The following is a 17720-nucleotide window of genomic DNA, read 5'->3' on the forward strand; positions in this document are numbered from 1 at the left end:
CACAATTAGCTCTAAGGGACAGGGGTTTGTTGGCCCCAGGCCTAGGAACGCTGGAGACCCAAACCGGGGCAGCGGAGGGGGGCCCCGGCTGAAACTGTCGCAGCCCCTTCCCCAGCTGACTTAGGGCCCCCCAGTTGCCAACTCTCGGCTGAGCGAGTGTCCGGAGCCATAAAAGGGGTCGTTGGTGAAAGACAACGCGCCCTCCCACCGCGAGCTGCGGCCGACGCTCGGGGAAGCCCCGGGCCTGGCGGGAGGGGGCCGCGGCGGAGCTCGCGGGGCTCGGGGCTCCCCGCCCGCCACACGCGTCCCCGAGCCCTGGGAGGGCGTCGGGCCCAGGGCGCGCCAGAGCCGGGACCGGGACGTGGCGCCTGCCGAGGCGTGGCCGGAGCTGGGCGGGGACCGCTGCCTGCGGGGCGCCGGGTCCCAGCCGCCGACCAACTCGTCCTTCCCGGACGTGTCCGGCTCCGCGCTCGCTGGCCCACAAACAAGGAAGCTCGGGAACGCCCGGCGGGCGCCGGGGCCGGTGCGAGGCCGAGTGCCGCGTGTGCCAGAGCCGCGCCAGGAGGGGCTGCCATGGCAACCCCGAGCCCGCGCGACACGCCGCCGGGCACTCGCCGCGCCGAGGTCCCCGCGCCGCCCCCGCGTCGGGGCTGCGGAGCTCTCAGCTCCAAGACCAGCTCGCTCGGCTGAGTGTCCAGACATCTCTTTGGTCCTGGGGGAGGAGAAGAGATCTGTTTTCAGGAAGGGCCGGGCAGACAACCTGTGCCTCTTTCTCCATCCCTAAACCGCGCCAGCCCGTGCGCGAGGTGGGGAAGGCGCCCCAAATCGCCGATGGCACAGCGGCGGGGACAGCAACCTAGCAGAAAGGAGAGAGTCCCCACCCGTCCACAGCCAGGCCCTGGAAGGCCCTGTTGCTGGGATCACAATTTGACAGGCTCATCTCCCTCTTTCTAGCTGCAACCTCTGGAAAGGGAAAGGGGGACTTCAGGGATCTCCAAACTCTAGGGGAGAGACCACAAAGGTTTGGGCTCCCGTTTGGGGCTCTGTGCTTCCTTTTGAGGGATGACTCCACCCTCCCCTCATGACTTCTCCACACAGCCCTCACATCTCCAGCGTTTTTAATACTTTATTTAGAGACACGGCCTCCTTAAGTTGTTGAGGCTGACTTGGAACTTGTGATCCTCCTGCCTCAACCTCCTGAGTTGCTGGAACTACAGGTGTGCACCACCGCGCCTAGTCTATCGCGGGATTTTGGCTTTAGTTTCCCTGCTTCAGTCCATCAGGATTAAAGGCTAAGGACTAATACTCCGGCTTTCTCATTAATAAACAGAATTACAAACGACTCAGGTGTTTCCGTTTGTGTAACTTGAGCAAGTCCTTCCCACTCTGGACCTCGGTTTTCCCATCTATTTAAGGATTGGGGGCTGGGGATGGGGCTGTAGCTTAGTGGCAAAGTGCTTGCCTTGCATGCGCGCAGCACTGGGTTCAATCCTCAGCATCACATAAAAATAAGTAAAATAAAGGCATTATGTCCATCTACAACTACAAAAATTAAACCTGCCTTCCAGCACTAATATTCCAAGGTTCACATTCACATACTTTATTTGCAGGCAACAGCCTGTCATAAGGAGTTAACTAATTATATTTGCCTCCCCAACAACTGTGCATTTAGTAGGTAGTCAAAAGGGTTGTTAGTGAAATATAAAGGTCTTTTTGCCTGTCCCCTCTCAGCCAACAAACTCCTAATGATGACCAAAAGAAAGATGAGAAAAGTGACATGGTGATGCATCCCTGTAATCCCAGGGACTCAGGAGACTGAGGTGAGGCAGGAGGATTCAAATTCAAAGCCAGCCACAGCAATTTAGCAAGGCCCTAAGCAACTTAGTGAGACCCTGTCTCAGAAAATACAAAGGAATGGGGATGTGGCTCAGTGATTAAGCGCCCCTCAGTTCAATCTCAATCCTGTGTACAAAAAAAAAAAAAAAGGAAAAGAAAAAGAAAAAACGAGCAGGTTTATCAACTTGATCAAAGATAGAACCTGTACATCCAGAATGGGATGATGACTCCCAGTTCCTGAGGCTTGTGGGGCAGCAGAAATGTCATAGACCAGCCATGTGCTGTGAACGGTAATCTTAGTGAGTTGGGAGGCTGAGGTCTGAGGATCACAAATTCAAAGCCAGCTTCAGCAACTTAGCAAGGTCCTGTCTCAAAATAAAAACTAAAAAAGAGCTGGAGATGTGGTTCAGTGGTAAAGTGCCCCTGCTTCAATCCCCAGAACTACAACAACAACAAAATCTCAGTACAGAAGCTAGCCCTCCTTGGGTGCTTCAGAACATGTGGCCTCCGGGAATCCTGAATCTTCTTTGTTGCCTGGCTTGCGGATGTATCAGAAACCATGGCTCCCATTTTGCCAGTGACAAACCCAAAGAAATGACATGATTCGGCCACATACACACCACAAAATAAGAAATGGTAGATGCAAGACCACTTTCCTCATTTGTTCAATGGAGATAATAGTAGTAATGGCAAAACCTGCTTTATGGGATTGCCAGATGTTTGTCTGCGAAACAAAAGAGATCAGTTTGTAAGGGGTCAGCTGCTAGTTGTTGGGCGCAGTGGCTGCGGCAGTAACACAGAGGCCTGGCATGGAACTATGAAAAGCCCTCCTTCCTCAGACATTTACATCCAGGTCTTAAACAGGGCTGGGCACTGGCCCTTGGACACACAGGATGAGCAAGATACTATCTCTCTGCCTTGGAGGCACTGACAGTATGTGGGAGGGGGCAGCTGAATACACAGATCAGTACAATCCCTCCAGGCAGTTTTTTTTTTTTTAAGGTGAGCTGCCAGTGTTCTAACTCAGGCACCTCCCTGTGTGCTGGGTGGATTTGCGGGTTTGTTTAGTTTTAACCTCTCTGCCACCTTGAGCAGTTCCTGCTCCCTTCACCCAGCTTGGGTGCCACATGTGAGAGAGAGGTCAGTTGGTCAGCTCCCTGGACCCCTTCTCCTTGGCTCTCAGGATGACCCTGAGTGACTTGGTCAGGTGGCAGTGGACACACTTCCTCGAAAATGTGCTCTCCAGCTTCTGACTGCTTCAGTTTCCACCTGTGCAGGGAGATCACAGCAGGCCGTCATACGGTGTTGGGTGTTTGCCTTGTCTTTGAACAAGGCTCTAAATGTTTTACATTTATTTCTGAGATAAATTAACAATCATGCAAGCATGTGGTACAGATTTCAAAAGGTACAAAGAAAGAATTCAGTGAAAAGGAAATCTTCCTCTCGCCCCCCCACCCTCAACCCCCCTCCCCCTCCCCAGAGGAACCACTTTTATTCCTTTCTTATATATGTCCTTCCAGAAATAAAATGTTCTCTTCTAGGGATTTTCCTAAAGTAAGGTTTACCACGAGGTGGTCTATGGACTACCTGGATCAGAATCACCCAGATTACAATCATTAAAGTGGGGAAACTGGTTTGAAGAATTTGCCAGTGGGGCTGGGGATACAGCTCAGAGAGCTTGCCTTGCATGCAGAAGGCCCTGGGTTCAGTCCCCAGCCAGCTATCTTGCTGTGGTGTGGAAGGTATTTCCGGATGTCCTTATTTCTAGATAAGGAGACTGACCAGGCCAAACCTGGTCAAATTCATAGCAGTCTAGAACCAGAGTTTCCAACACGTTCAGCTACACTAGTGTTTTGCAAGCCCTGTAGGTGTGCGTGTTGTGGAACCGTATCTGCGCACACAGAACTGAATAATGAAAGCAGAGTTCCTCCTCTTGTTGATGTGGGGTGGGGTGGTGTGGGCAGAAGGTCCTCACTAAGCTTCCTCTCCCGCTGCCTTATTGAAGCCCTCCTTGGAACCCAGGGGTAGTAAGATCACAGACTCACCTTAGGTGATGTTCTAGAGGTGATATGAATTTAGTATTCACAAGGTGAAATTCAAGGACAGAAAAGAGAAATGGACATTTCCTGCTCAATTCTCTTTATGTGAACCCTGGAATTCCTAGCTCCTGCGATGCCCACCAGTCCTGCTCTGTAGCCACAAGCCCATGAAAGGCTGTCACAGGAAGAAGGCAGCTTGTGGTCATGGGGTCCCCAAGAAGAGAGGTGGCCTCTGGTGAGCATCCACCATCCCAATCAACTTCAGCATATTTATTAAGACCTCAGGGTACCCAGTGCATTAAACTCCAAGAAGTTTTAAGCTAGTCCTAGTCCCAGTCCCATGATGGCTCTCAGTTTAGCTGGAGAGAGATGTAAAAGGAAGTGATAATGACAATATGGCAGCTGCCAAGCGAGGGTAAAGAGAGGTGGGTAAACAGATGAGTGGTCTCTTGGCTGGGCATGCAGGGGAGTAGAAGGATTGGGGAGGGGAGCAGAGCAGGGCAGAAAGGAATCGAGGTGACACTGCCTTGCAGGGGAAGCCTGGCCACTCTCCCTTGAGAGGAGCCTCGGAACAGCAGATTGGGGCTGAGCTTTATCCCAGCTTAAAGAACTAACCGGCTTGAGGCACGTGGGTTGGAGCTGAGGAGGATCTTCACGGTGGAAACTTCCATCCCTCAACCTGCTTCTGCCTGAGTCACAACTCTGTCCAGCCGGTAACTCCACGGGCTTCCGGCTCTGGCCACACACTGAGTCCCCACTGCTCTGGAACACACCACCATCAGGACACACCTGAGTCCCTGCTTCCTGCAGGACTGGATCCCTTGCTGTTTGCCCTCACAGCATTCAACACCTGGTCACAAAGTGTTCTGTCACAGGGCTTTGGTGAGAAGGGAATGTCCCCCTCATGCCTGTGTTCTCCAAAGGACACATCATCTTCTGGCATCCGTGAATTTCCTTGTTTCTCGCGTCTCCCATTGAATGTGAGCTCCCTGAGGGCACCCTTGTCTGTGCCTCTGGTGCCCAGGGCAGCACTGGACACAGAGGCAGGCATGGAGAGCGATTCTCCTTCCTGGGAGGAGGGGGCACTCGCCTTGGGCAGGAGCATGGTCTCTCGCTTGGCAGAGTCCAGGGCCAGTTTTACCATGCTGCGGGCAGTTGTAACAATGCAATTATGAATAACACCCCAAGGTGCCAGGTGCCAGGTTGAAACAGCTCCTTGAGGTGACCAATGAGGAACCTGGGGGTAGGGGGGAGAGAAGGCCTGGCCTTGGAAAGGGAGCCCCACAGGGACTGGCAGGAGCAGGTGGAGGGTGTGGTTCCCAGCTCCCTGCATGGTGCTTAGTCACTGCAAGGTCAGAACCTAGAGAGGCAGAGAGGAGGCCATCCTCAGGATCAGAGTGCCCATGAAACTGCAGGCCAGGTTGTCCCCTCCTGTCCCCAGACTGGGTGCCCTTAACCTGTCCTTGGCTTCCCAGATGAATCAGCAAATTCCAGACTCTGGGGTTCATTGCAGTACATCCCCTGGGGCATATTAGAAGATCTTGCCTGACATTAAGTAATACATGTTGGAGAGCAGGAGGTTCAGAGACCAGCAGCAGCCTGAGGTCAAGGTCATCTAGAGCTGAGGCTGTGTCTGTCTGGAGCCTCCAGCCAAAGAGAGAGCTGATGCTGGGAACCTGGAGAGGAGTGGGGTTGCCCAGCCTCAGCTGAAAATCAGCAGATTTGGCTACAAACAGTTGCCAAGTTGGTTTCAAGGCAGAAAATCCTCAGAGAGAAGGAAAGCAGGTGTGCCCTGCTCTAAGCCACCCCTTCTAGGAAAACTGAATGAAGAACGGGGCAGGAGCAGTGGTGCCCAGTGATTCGGGAGGCTGAGGCAGGAGGATTGCGAGTTCAAGGCCAACCTCCACAACTTAGTGAGACCCTGGGGATGTGGCTCAGTGGTAAAGTGCCCTTGGGCTCAATCCCACTACAAAAAGGAGAACAGAAGGAAGGGACAGGGATATGTCACACAGTGTACTTAGCTAGGCCATGAACTGGATGCTTTTCCCGGCACATCCTACCACTGTGCCCATGTGGTTCTGACTACAGCTCTAGAAGCCCATGCAGAACAGGGCAAGAGACTGTGATCCCACCTGACAGACGAGCAACTGAGACCCAGAAAAGACTCCAAACAGATGACTGTGGGCCCGGCTCTGCAGTCCAACAAACCTGGGGTCATGTTGGCCACTCCCCAGGTCTACGTGGCAGGCTCTGGACCTCTGGGGCCTCAGTTTCCACATCTGTAAAATGAGGATAGTGACACATGTGGGGCTGTGCGGTGAACCGAGGCAGTGTGTGTCACTGTCAGAGCAGCCTGACACATGGCTGCCCTTAGCCTGTCACTCTTGTTATTTTTAGAGTACCTCACACTTTTTTTTTATGTATGAAATATCCACAGGGACCTGTGATGGAGCGTCTCCCCCAGAGGCAGGCCAGATGTCATTCCTCCCCCCTCCTGTCCCTACTCTCTCCTACTATCCTCACCCCTTCTAGAAGGTCTCCCCAGGCTGGTCTCCCCTAACCCCGAGGAGCTCACGGCCACTGCTTGGTTCCCCCTCAGAGCAGCAGGGCTGCTGTGGCCAAGAGGGAATGGATCCCCCACCGCCCCGCCTATCATGTGGTCACCCAGCCTCGGCCTGCGGCAGGGCCTGGAGCCTGGAGGAGCCTGGCAGGCTGCCAGGGCTTCCTTGGGAGGACGCCCCGCCACACCCTCTGGGCCCCTCTATTCTAGGAGCTGTAATTTAGGCAGCCTTCCCCGCCCCAGTTGCTATCTGGGGTAGCAGTCCTGATTCCCCAGGGCCTACCCACCCGCTCCGCAGCCTTTTCATAAACAGCTCCCAGGCTGCCCTGTTATCTTGGGCACCCTGGCTCGGGGAGGAGGCCCTGCCACCTTGGAGATACAAATGAACTCCTCATCCTAGAGACAGACTGGTTCAGTGTAGGCAGAGGTGGGATGGAGGCCTCACCCACCAGAGCCCAGTATAGCAGTCCTTGAACCTGATCCTGAAGCCTGCTGCTTGCGGTGGGGTACAGAGAGCTTGTCATTATCCCCACAACACCCTGGGGACTGGGTCAGTCTGGGCTGTGTTCTCTCCAAGTGCTAGGTGTGCTCAGCCGGAGAGTCATCAAAAGTGTGTGTGTGTGTTTGAGCATGCATTTTTGTGTTAATAATACCAGAGCATCAGTAATACCAAAAAAAAAAAATGTGGCTCCCCACAACCTCTAGGGATGAAACTCAAAAGACCCTTTACTGTCTGCCTTTTATATCTCCCCTCACACCTCAGGACTTTTGCACAAGTTCTTGCTCTCCTCAACATCGTTCTCCTTCTCACCTAACTCCTATTTATCCTTCGGATCTCAGCTATAAGCCATTTCTCATGGACTCCTCCCCTGACATCACAACACATACACCAGCTTCCCTGGTCCTCCCCCTGGTCCAGGATGGATGGCTCTCCTGACTTTACCAGGGGCACCGTGTTCTTGCCTGTGCACTTGTCTATCTCCCTAGCCAACTGCAAGTGCTCCCAGAGTAGCCCTTCCCAGCACCTGGAATATAATAGGTGTTCAAGAAATATATTTTTCCTTTTTTTCTGATTTTTTTTGGGGGGTGGTGGGGGGTGGTACTGGTGATTGAACTCAGGGGCACTTGACCACTGAGCCACATCCCCAGCCCTATCTTGTATCTTATTTAGAGACAGGGTCTCACTGAGTTGCTTAGTGCCTCATGGTTGCTGAGGCTGGCTTTGAACACACGTTCCTCCTGCCTCAGCCTCCCAAGCCGCTGGGATTACAGGTGTGCACTACCACGCCTGGTTCAAGAAATATTTTTGAAAAAAGGTATGAATGAATCAGCAAATGATTCCTCTGTCCCTCTAGGATGTCTGGTCTCTTAGATGTTATTTGGCTACTTGATTCTATTTTCCAGGAAAGCCCAGGCCTCTCTGGTTCTCTAAGTACAACTGCAGGCTTCACGGCACAGTCTGTCCATCCTGATCTGTTAAATCTGGTTGCCATGGTCATGGGCCTGCTGATGGGAGGCCCAGGAGCTCCCCTCTTCCATCCCTGGAGGCTCTGAGGATGCTGTTGGACAAGGCAGACATCCTTGGGTTAAGAGGGAGGAGGGTGTGGAAGGGGAAGTCCCCAGGCCCTGAGTCACTTACAAGAAGGACTCTGCTACTGGGAGGGAGATGGGTGTGCACCAAGTCAGGTTCCTATTTTGAACTTTTTGCTGAAATAGACATGCACTCTGTATACAGTTTGCCCCAAAGAGGGAAATGGCAAAGATCAACAACTACAGCCGCTGGGCTCCAGTTGGATTATTCTGTTGCTTCCATAAATTATTGGAGGACCTGTGAAATGTCAGTATCTCTGCATCCAGATTGCATCTCCCTCCTAACCTCTCATCCTAAAGCTAACCTTGATTTCATCTTAGGCCTGCTCCAAGGGTGGACTAGGAAAATACGGCCGCCGGAATTGCTGCCACCTTCAGACTCACTCCCCAGAATGGAGCCAGGGAGCCAAGGTGGAGGGCCTGGGCCTTCAGGGAGAGAACATGAGAAGTGGGGGACCCAGCACCCCACCATCCCACTTCTAGAAACAGCACAGTGAGTGACCACAGCCAAGTTTGGCAAGGACAATAAATCTAGTGGCAAAATATATAAGGTCTAGCCAGGTGTGGTGGGTGCACCCCTGTAATCCCAGTGACTCAGGCTGGAATTCCCAGTGCCACATGCACAAACACCCCCCCCCACACACACACACACATACACACAAAGGAGTCCCATGATCTAGCCGTGTCCCATGTCCCTGTCTTTTTGCCGTCATTCCCTCTGCCTGCATGCTCTTCCCCTCTGATCTTCTTTTTTAAGATGGGGTCTCAATGGCTCTTGATGTGGCTCAGTGGTAGAGTGCTTGCCCACCATGCTTAAGGTCCAGGATTCAATTGCCAGTACCTAACACAAAAGTAGGGGAAGGGTCTTGCCATATTTCTCAGGCTCATCCTGGGCTCAAAGGAATTTTTTTTTTTTTTTTTTTGTACTAGGAATTAAACCCAGGGCCACTTAGCCACTGACCCACATCCTCAGCCCCCTTTTATTTTTAATTTCGAGACCATGTCTCACTAAGTTGCTTAGGGCGTCGCTAAGTTGCTGAGGCTGGCTTTAAACTTGAGATCCTCCTGCCTCAGCCTCCAGAGCTGCGGGGATTACAGGCGTAGGCCACTGCACCCAGCTTCCCCTCTGATTTCTATGTGGCTCATCCGCTTCCTCTTTGCTTGAATGCCCCCTTGTCACTTGGCTCCTCCCTGATCACACTGCTTAAATCGAACTTCCCCCACTCCCATCCCACTTCCCTGCTTTATTTTTCTCTAGCGCTCACTGCTGTCTGGCACACTGGGGTCTTTAACCTATTCATCGTGTTTACTGTCTGCTTCTTTTCCATAGAACGCAAGAGCACTGTTGGTTTTGTTTACTGAGGTCTCCCTGATTGAGTTTTCTATTATTGTGTAACAAATTACCCCCTAATTTAGCCACTTACAACAAGCATTTCTTGTTTCTGTGAGCCACTGTCCTCTTGGGTCACAGCTATCTCAGGGCCAGACCAGGGCCAAGGGTCTGTGTCCAAGCTCACTCATGTGGTGATTGACAGCCCCAATTTTTCCATTGGCCAGACAATTTGGGGCCTCTTGGTAGGCTGCTCCCCACATGGGCACCTGCTTCCCCCAGAGCAAATGATCCAAACGAAGAGGGAGAAGGAGAGAACATCTAAGACAGAACCACAGTCTTTGATAATCTAATATTGGAAGTGATGTCCTTTGCCAGGTGTGGGGGTGCTCGCCTGTAATCTCAGCCAACCGGGAGGCTGAGACAGAAGGATCACAAGTTGGAGGCCAGCCTTGGCAACTTAGCAAAACCCTCAGCAACTTAAGGAGACTCTGCCTCAAAATAAAGAGTAAAAAGGGCTGGGGGCAAAGCACCCCTGGGTTCAGTTGCCCTCCTCCCCCAAAAAAGAAGGAATGTCTCTTGACTCCCTGGTCCAGTATTTTGTGGGGGGCAGGAGATTGGCTGAAGTGTAGACCCTTGGAGATAGGTTTGATCAAGGCCACCTTGGGAGGCTACCATGATCCCCAACGCTTACGTGGCACATAGAAGATGCTCAAGAAATAGTTGTCAGAAAAAAGAATGAAGACAGGAATGATTTTAGCACGAGTCCTCTAGATCTCAGTTCTCATGGGGAGTGAATAGCCGTGACCACTGACCCATCCCTGAAGGATCTTAATCCAGTTTTCCTCCCACCACCACCCATAGGCCCTCTTAGAACTCGCCTCACCTCTTCCCAGCCATGCTGTGGGGATGCAGACAGGAGCGGGTCAGCATCAAGGTGCCTGACACAGGCAAGCCCTCCATACGCGGCCACACATGACCAGTGTGGGGGGCTACTAATGCTAGAGGGGAAAATCAAATATCTCCCCGGGGTCAGGAGTAGTTGCAGAGCTGGGGGCATCAGTGAGTGGCAGTGTGTGTGTTTCTATTTTTGATCTTCCCAGAGGAGCTGTCCCAGGGCAGTAGTGCTGGCCCAGATACCCAGAGCCAGAGATGCTGTCATGTGGGGGCTTTAATCACCCAACCAGGCAGGGGACTCGGATGAGGCTGGGGTGTAGCTCAGTGGTACAGAAAGAAGATAAAATATATATAATAAACTCAAGCCATTCGCAGACCCTAGATTGAAAAGGCCAGCACAAAACTCTGGCCCACCAGAACTTGTATCTCCTGAATGAATTAATAAATGAATCAAACAATTACCCAAAGGACCAGAGTCTTAGAATCTTTTCTGGTTGGCACAGCCTTTCCCCTCATAATAATTGCTCCCAGAAAATTGGCTGAATTTCAAAAGACCTGCCTTCAAGCTTTGCCTTGGCCACCTAACTAACTACATGACCTTGGACTTGACACCTGACCTCTCAGCCTTGTTTTTCCTCATCAGGAAAATAATGTGAATTACAGAGATTGTTTTGTAGGCTCCAAAGCCCACTGAAAACATGAGGGACTCTTATTTTGGATGAACTCTAATTTTGGCGGGTACATCTAGAGTGAGGCAAAAGGCATTGAATGCTGGGATCCTGACAGTCCCTTGCTCCCCTCAACATAGACCTGCCTTGGGAATGGGAAGATTCCTAGTAGTGCAGTTTGCTCAGGGGAAGGTGTGAAAATGCTTTCCACCAGACCTATCCTTTGCTAGCATATCATAGTCAGATGGTTGGGTTATGACATGACTCAGGTGGGGACAGCTGGCTTTGGTCCCGTTCCAAGCCCAAGACAACACCCTATGCAATGTGACTAGGTAGAGAATTCTATAGTCATTCAGGCAACACACATTTATTTAGCAGCTACTCTGGACCAAGGTTTGTGCACAACACTACGGTCCCTGTCTTCTAGGAGCTGGCAATCTTTTTTTAATTTTTTATTATTTTTATTTATTTATTTATTTATTTATTTTTGGTAGTTGTAGATGAACAGAATGCCTTTATTTTTACGGGGTGCCAAGGATCGAACCCAGTGACCCACACATGCCAGGCAAGTGCTCTGCCTCTGAGCTACAGGCCCAGCCCCGGAGTTGGCAGTCATCAATCAGTTAATTAATCACCTGGGAGAAATACAGGGGGCTGTGGAGACACCTAACAAGAGATCCTGATCTCGGGGGTGAGCAGGACAAGCTTCTTTGTGGAAGTGACATTGGAGCTGAGTCCTGAATCAGTGAGGAGCCATGGATGGGGTGGGAAGTCTTCTGGGCAGAGGCTATATGAAGTGCAAAGGGCCTGTGGCAACACATTTGAAAACTGGAAGAAATCTGATGATACATTCCACTTACATATAGAATTATAAATTGTCCAAAGCCCTGTAAAGGTAAAGAACACAATGATCGGTAACAGTGGGACCTACCTAGGAGATGATAGTTAACAGTGAACACATCTCTCATGTGAAGGAACCAGGGCGTCATAGCAGGAAGAAGCACACTCAAAGCTGAGAAAAGTATGTGCAAAGGCTCTGAGGCCAGAAAGAGTTGGTGTGCTTGTATTCAAGGAACTGAAAGAGGACACTGGGTAAGGCCTGAGAGATTGGCAGGAGTTGACCTAGTAGCTGCAGCCTTATGGGAAGTGAGCTGGTGTCTGTACTGGATCCCAACAGCAGTAGGAGGCTATTGAGGGGCGAGCAGGAGGGTGATTAGTTTCTATTTTGCAAAGCAAAGCCGATTTGATTGGCATCTGATGTCACCTGTCACAGCAAATATCCTCTTAGAAGATTCTCTGAAACACTGGTTTTGGGGGAAGTTAGCTCCCCCCTCCTCCACTTCTCTAGATCCTCCTATAGGTCAGTCCAGGGAAGGCAAACCCTTGAGCAGGAATCTCCACTTGCCAGACTCCAGAAGGGCCTTGAAAGTCTGTTAGTGGGTAGGGTATGAGCAACACTGGAACCTGGAGGCCGTCCCTCAGCCACACTGCACCATGAAAATATGTAGGACACTTTAAACAAAACAAAACAAACAAACTGAACCCAGGAACACTTAGCCACTGAGCCACATCCCCAGCCTTTTTTTTTTTTTCCCCATTTTGAGACAAGGTCTTGCTAAGTTGCTTAGGGCCTTGCTAAATTGCTGGGGTTGGCTTTGAACTTGGGATCCTCCTGCCTCAGGCTCCAGAGTTGCTGGGATCACAGCTGTGCACCACCATACCCAGCCAAGGATCTTCTGATACAATATATGAGACCTTCCACATCCTTCCCCTCATCTAATTTGATAACCTCCTTGCAGGGTGGGCAGGGTAGCAGTAGACCCACTTTGCATTCAAGGAAATCCAGGCTCAGACATCGAGAAGACTCTGTACGGAGCTAGGGAGGAGTATGCCTAGTCCTCAGACCTGCACACTTCCCGTCCCACCCCCTCCGCCACCTGATGGCTCATCAAGGCTACTTACTGAGGGAGGGCAGGCTGAGTCTGTTGTAGGGAGAAGGGGCTTTGAGTGGGGAAGGCAAGGAGGAGGGGAGGCATTGGGGGCAATGGGACCTCTCTGGGGGACCCAGCCCCTGAATAATGGTCTTCTCTTTATTCTGGAGATACCTTGGGTTGCAGCTACCTGAGCTGCTAGAGGATGAGACAGAATTCCTGGGTCGGCACAGGGTCAGCAGCTCTTCCCTAACATTCTTTTTCTTTTTTTTGGTACTGGGGATTGAACCCAGGGATGCTCACCACCGAGCCACATCCCCAGCCCTTTCTAATATTTTATTTAGAGACAGGGTCTTGCTAAATTGCTGAGGCTGGCTTTGTACTCGCCATCCTCTTGCCTCAGCCTCCAGAGCCGCTGGGATTATAGGTGTGCACCACTGCAACAGGCCTTAACATTCTTTTGTGAAGCTCCTTTTCTTGTTCAAGTTCCCTGTAGAAAGATTGCAAGCTCCCATAAGTCAGGATCAATGTCTGGTTCAATATCTTATCTCCCAGGGCCTGAAGCAGTTCACTTTTGTTGAATCAATGGGAACACAAACATGAATGCAGCCTGCTAGTGACGCCTAGAAGTGCCACAGGGTGGGTGTAGAACTAGCTAGTGATGGGATCAAGCTCTGAAGTTCTGAGCCCAGATCTATGTTGTTATCAGATTCTTCTAAGGGTGGGGCAACCTACTTGGATCCCACAAGAGCAAAACTCAGAGAGGTCTAGCAAATTAGCCAGAATCACACAGTGTGTGAGCCAGGGCTAGAACCTGGAGGGTCAATTCACAGCCCAGGGTTGGAAAATGAAAATAAGAATCTTCTCCCATGGGAGCAGCGGGCAGGGGGCAGACTTGAGGAAATGCCCCAAGTACCACAGGGGAAGCAGACAGGCTTCTGCAGGCTTGGGTGAGTCCAGGGACTCCAGCCAGAATATTTCAAAAATGTTTCTCACCTTGCCCTCCTGGGGCTGTGGACCCAGGTGGCTGGGCTGGCTGCTGCCTGGGCAGAGAAGGGAGCAGAGATATTCCCCTCCCCAGTGCCTTCTGTGCTAGCTCAAAGCCTCAAGCCCGCTCCCTGCTCCTGTCCTCACCCCTGCTCCTTGAAGCACCCCTGGCTCTGGTTTGGAAATGAGGGTTCTTGGAGGCGCTGTTTGGCCTTTGGGTCGTTGAGGAGCCCCAAGTCTCCCTCTCTGGTTTCCATTATTGCAGACCATCCTCAAAATTCCTGAGTTCCACCCAAGTAGGGAAATGCGGTTCCAAGGACAGCCACCTGCCTGAAGTCAGGCAAGTTCACACCCGGTATCCTGATTCCAAGTCAGACTGCTCTAGAAGCCAGAGCATCAACTTTCCACGTTAATAGACAGCAATGAGTAGGCCAAAGACTGTGATCAGTAATAAAAATACCTAAGAACACAAGTCTCCCTTCGATTCCCTTCTTCAGGACTGGTACCTTTATTTTTGTGGGGGAGGGGTACCAGGGACTGAATTCAGGGGCACTTCACCACTGAGCCACATCCCTAGCCCTATTTTGTATTTTATTGAGACAGGGTCTCACTGAGTTGCTTAGTGCCTCGCCATTGCTGAGGCTGGCTTTGAACTTGTGATCCTCCTGCCTCAGCCTCCTGAGCTTCTGGGATTACAGGTGGGTACCTTTTCCTTGTCCTGCAGGGGGACACTTTCTTTTGGATAGGACATGCATTTGGGATGGGAATGTAGGCCACTTGGGTTTAACTCTTCCTTCTGCCATTTCCTAGCCCTGTGACTTTGAGCAAGTTCATACCACTCTGTGTCTCATTTTTTTCTCATCTGTAAAATGGAGAAACTAGTAGGGTAGAGAGAAATATGAGAATGAAGAGTTGAGCCTTTTATTTTCCCACCCTCGCCATCCCCACTTATTATGTGGATTCAACCCGTGTGCTTTACCACTGAGCCCAGCCCCAGCCCTCTTTAGTCTTTGAGATAAAAAATTTATTTAAGGGTCTCACTAAGTTCTTAGGGTCCTGCTAAATTGCTGAGGTTGGCCTGAACTTGGAATCCTCTGGCCTCAGACTCCTGAGTCATTGGGATTACAGGTGTGCAGCACCACGCCTGGCTCAAGGTGCTTTCCGAATGTTCCTGTGCTCCGGCTTTTTCATTTGCAAAAATGGGAATACTAAATATAATTTGCCTTGTTGTGGGGGGTGGTTGTGGGGAGTATGTGACCAGCACCCCAATGATTTCCAGACACATTTCTTCGCCTGCAGGTGAAGTGTGCGGACTGAACTGTCCTGTCCCTCCCTCTCCCCCTTGCTCCTCCCACTGAAAGACACCTGGAGAGTGGGAGCAATATTCTTGGATTATTGGCCTCCTTTGACTCTAACCCCGAGACACTGGGCAAGTGACTCACTCTCTGGAAAGAGCAGGTGGAGAGCTCATCCCTGGCTGCCTGAGTCAGGGTTCACCAGACTTGAGCAAGCCCTGTCACCTCAGATGACTCCTGTTCTCACAAGCTCTATGCCATGTCAACTGACTAAAGTCCTAAGGTGAAAGAGAAAGGGAAAGCAAGATCCACTGTCTGTGTGCTGGGCAGAGGCCTCTACCAGTTGGGAGGTGGACTTCCCATTCCATTTCTGTCCCATCTTAGGTACATGGCTGGCTGGTCATCTGGCTTGCTTACTGATTGACAGTAAGAAGAGAAAGTAAAGAAAGTGGAAGGAGAAACAGTTTTGTGTCCTGAAATTAGCGCAGGGAGAAACAGGAGTTTCTACACTTATTTCACAAAGGCATCTTGCAGGTGGCACCTGGAAGGCAGAATTGGGCAGAAAATTTGGGCACTGATGCCAACAGGAAGTCATCTGCCTCCCCCTCCCCCAATCCTATCATTTGGGAACAAGGTTGAAATTGCATCAGAGGGTCAGGATTCGATTCAAAAGCTTCCCCAACACTTGTGTGACACTTGGCAAGTGGCTTGATCTTTTGAGTCTCAATTTCCTTGTTGTAAGATGGGGATAATATCGGAGCACCCTGTTTATTATGAAAATTAAATAAGGAAACACAAATAGAGTGTAGGACCTGGAACACAGCAGGGGACTTATTTCATTCAACAGCAAACATCTAAGACCTACTGTGTGCCAGGGTCTCTATAACAGGGGCTGGGGGCCACATTAATAGACAGGATAAACATGGTCTCCACCTGTTACTTACAGGAGAGGAGGGGTGACAAACCTTGAATGAGAGGGACTGTGTGGAGTAATGTTTAAGCAACCGGGTTGGAATGGGTTGGAATCCCATTCATTCACTAACTGGGTGAAGTAAGCAAGCACAAGGCTTTAGACTTTGATTTACCTGCAGTAAAATGAACCTGAACAACACCCATTTCACAGAGGGGCAAGGGTTACATGAGCTGACATGTAAAACTATTCCCAGCACCAAGTAGTACACATAGGACCATCGTGGGCTGCAGGATTGTAACAGGCAGAGAGCGGAGATGATGCCAAGGCTCAGAAACATGCCATCCGGAAGGCACCTCTGTGCCTTCCCCATGGCATGTGCTCCTGAAGGAGGGAGGCCCCAAGGAAAGCGGGGGCATTGCTGAGGATGCTGGGGAGCAGGAAGAGGAGGAAGGGGTGAAGGTAAAGAGGAACAGCAAGATGGTTTAAGGAGCTGGGGCACCGAAGCCGGTCGGGGTTTGAAGGGAAAGAGTGGCAAGATGAGTTTGAAAGCTTTAAAGCGTTCCTTCCACTTAGCCCATGAGGAACCAGGACAATCTGTCTCGTTTATTACTGAAGCCCCAGGCCTGAGTACAGAGACGGGGCGATTCCTTGCTGACTCTCATTCCCGCTAGGACTTCCAGATTCACCAGCTTTTACATCTGGTTTTTCCAAGAGTGAAGCAGGCAAGGAAAGATTTAGGAAGGACTGAAGTTAGAATCCGGACCTGGGACGCCTACATGCTCACGCCCACACTCCTTTTGGGACCCAATGGAGTCAGGTGTCCCTGGGTTTGAACTCTTGGGCAAATCATTTCTCCTGAGTGTTGTGAATATTCAGTGACATACGCGGCCATCTAGCCTGGTTCATATCATGTTCTCGGGAAATACAACTTGCACCTCTTTCCTCTCTAATCCTCATCTCCTCTCGGTCCCTTCACCAGAAGGCGGAGTGGCCAAAACCGGAGGAGGAGGGGTGTGGCTGGGAGCGGACTCCGAGGAAGCTGAGGAGAAAGCGCATTTTTAAAATGTACAGTACCATTTGCAAAGGGACAAACTGTTCAGCCCCTAAATCAGTGTTTACGAGGTAGGGGAGTGACAGAATCCCACCCGCGGTAATCCCTCGGAACCCATAACCTGGGAAGAGGGTCCCCAGGGGTGGAGCCGGGCATCGCGACTCCGCCTAGAGGGCAGATGACACCAAGCTAGGCGCACGTGGAAGGGGAACTGCTTTCCCAGGCAGGGTCAAGCGGGGCCTCCGGCCAGGTTTAGGGACAGTGTGCGGAATAGGCTGGAGGGGGAGGTGAATTTCTGAAAATCCCAGAAAGCAGAGCCCTGGAGGCGGAGGCGGAGAAAGCCCACCGCCCTGCACTGCTAAGCGAGTGGATCTGGACTTTGGCGTAGGCCCGCGGCCACTCTAAGGAGGGTGTCCCCCACCCGTGAGCTTCAGATGGGACGCGCCCCATCTCCAACCTCCCACCCTTGCCCCTGGGCCCAGTCCCACCTTCGCTCTCGCTCGTACAGCCTCCGGGAGAGCCGGGAGGCGTGGTCTGCGGGCGGCCCGCCCCTTTGATGTGCGCCGGCGCCACTGTGATTGGACAGTCGCTTGTGACGTGCGGGGACTGCGGTGGGTCCCGGT

The 17720-nt window shown here is 51.5% G+C and overlaps 1 long non-coding RNA gene across 5 annotated transcripts; it reads right to left on the reverse strand.

Moving 5' to 3' along the window:
- Positions 1–2383: 2383 nt before the first annotated feature.
- LOC114083378 (uncharacterized) lies at positions 2384–17716 on the reverse strand. Of its 5 annotated transcripts, XR_011705167.1 has the most exons (4): positions 17586–17654; positions 6008–6154; positions 4491–5235; positions 2384–3105 (listed from the first exon to the last, which is right to left on the reverse strand). It is a non-coding gene; the product is annotated as an uncharacterized lncRNA (long non-coding RNA). The 5 variants fall into 5 exon arrangements; XR_011705168.1 differs by lacking the exon at positions 2384–3105 and having other exon boundaries at positions 3352–5112; positions 6084–6154; XR_011705166.1 differs by lacking the exon at positions 2384–3105 and having other exon boundaries at positions 3352–5112.
- Between the last annotated feature and the right edge of the window lie 4 nt (positions 17717–17720).

Source organism: Marmota flaviventris, chromosome 17 (assembly GCF_047511675.1).
Source record: "Marmota flaviventris isolate mMarFla1 chromosome 17, mMarFla1.hap1, whole genome shotgun sequence".
Taxonomy (NCBI): domain Eukaryota; kingdom Metazoa; phylum Chordata; class Mammalia; order Rodentia; family Sciuridae; genus Marmota; species Marmota flaviventris.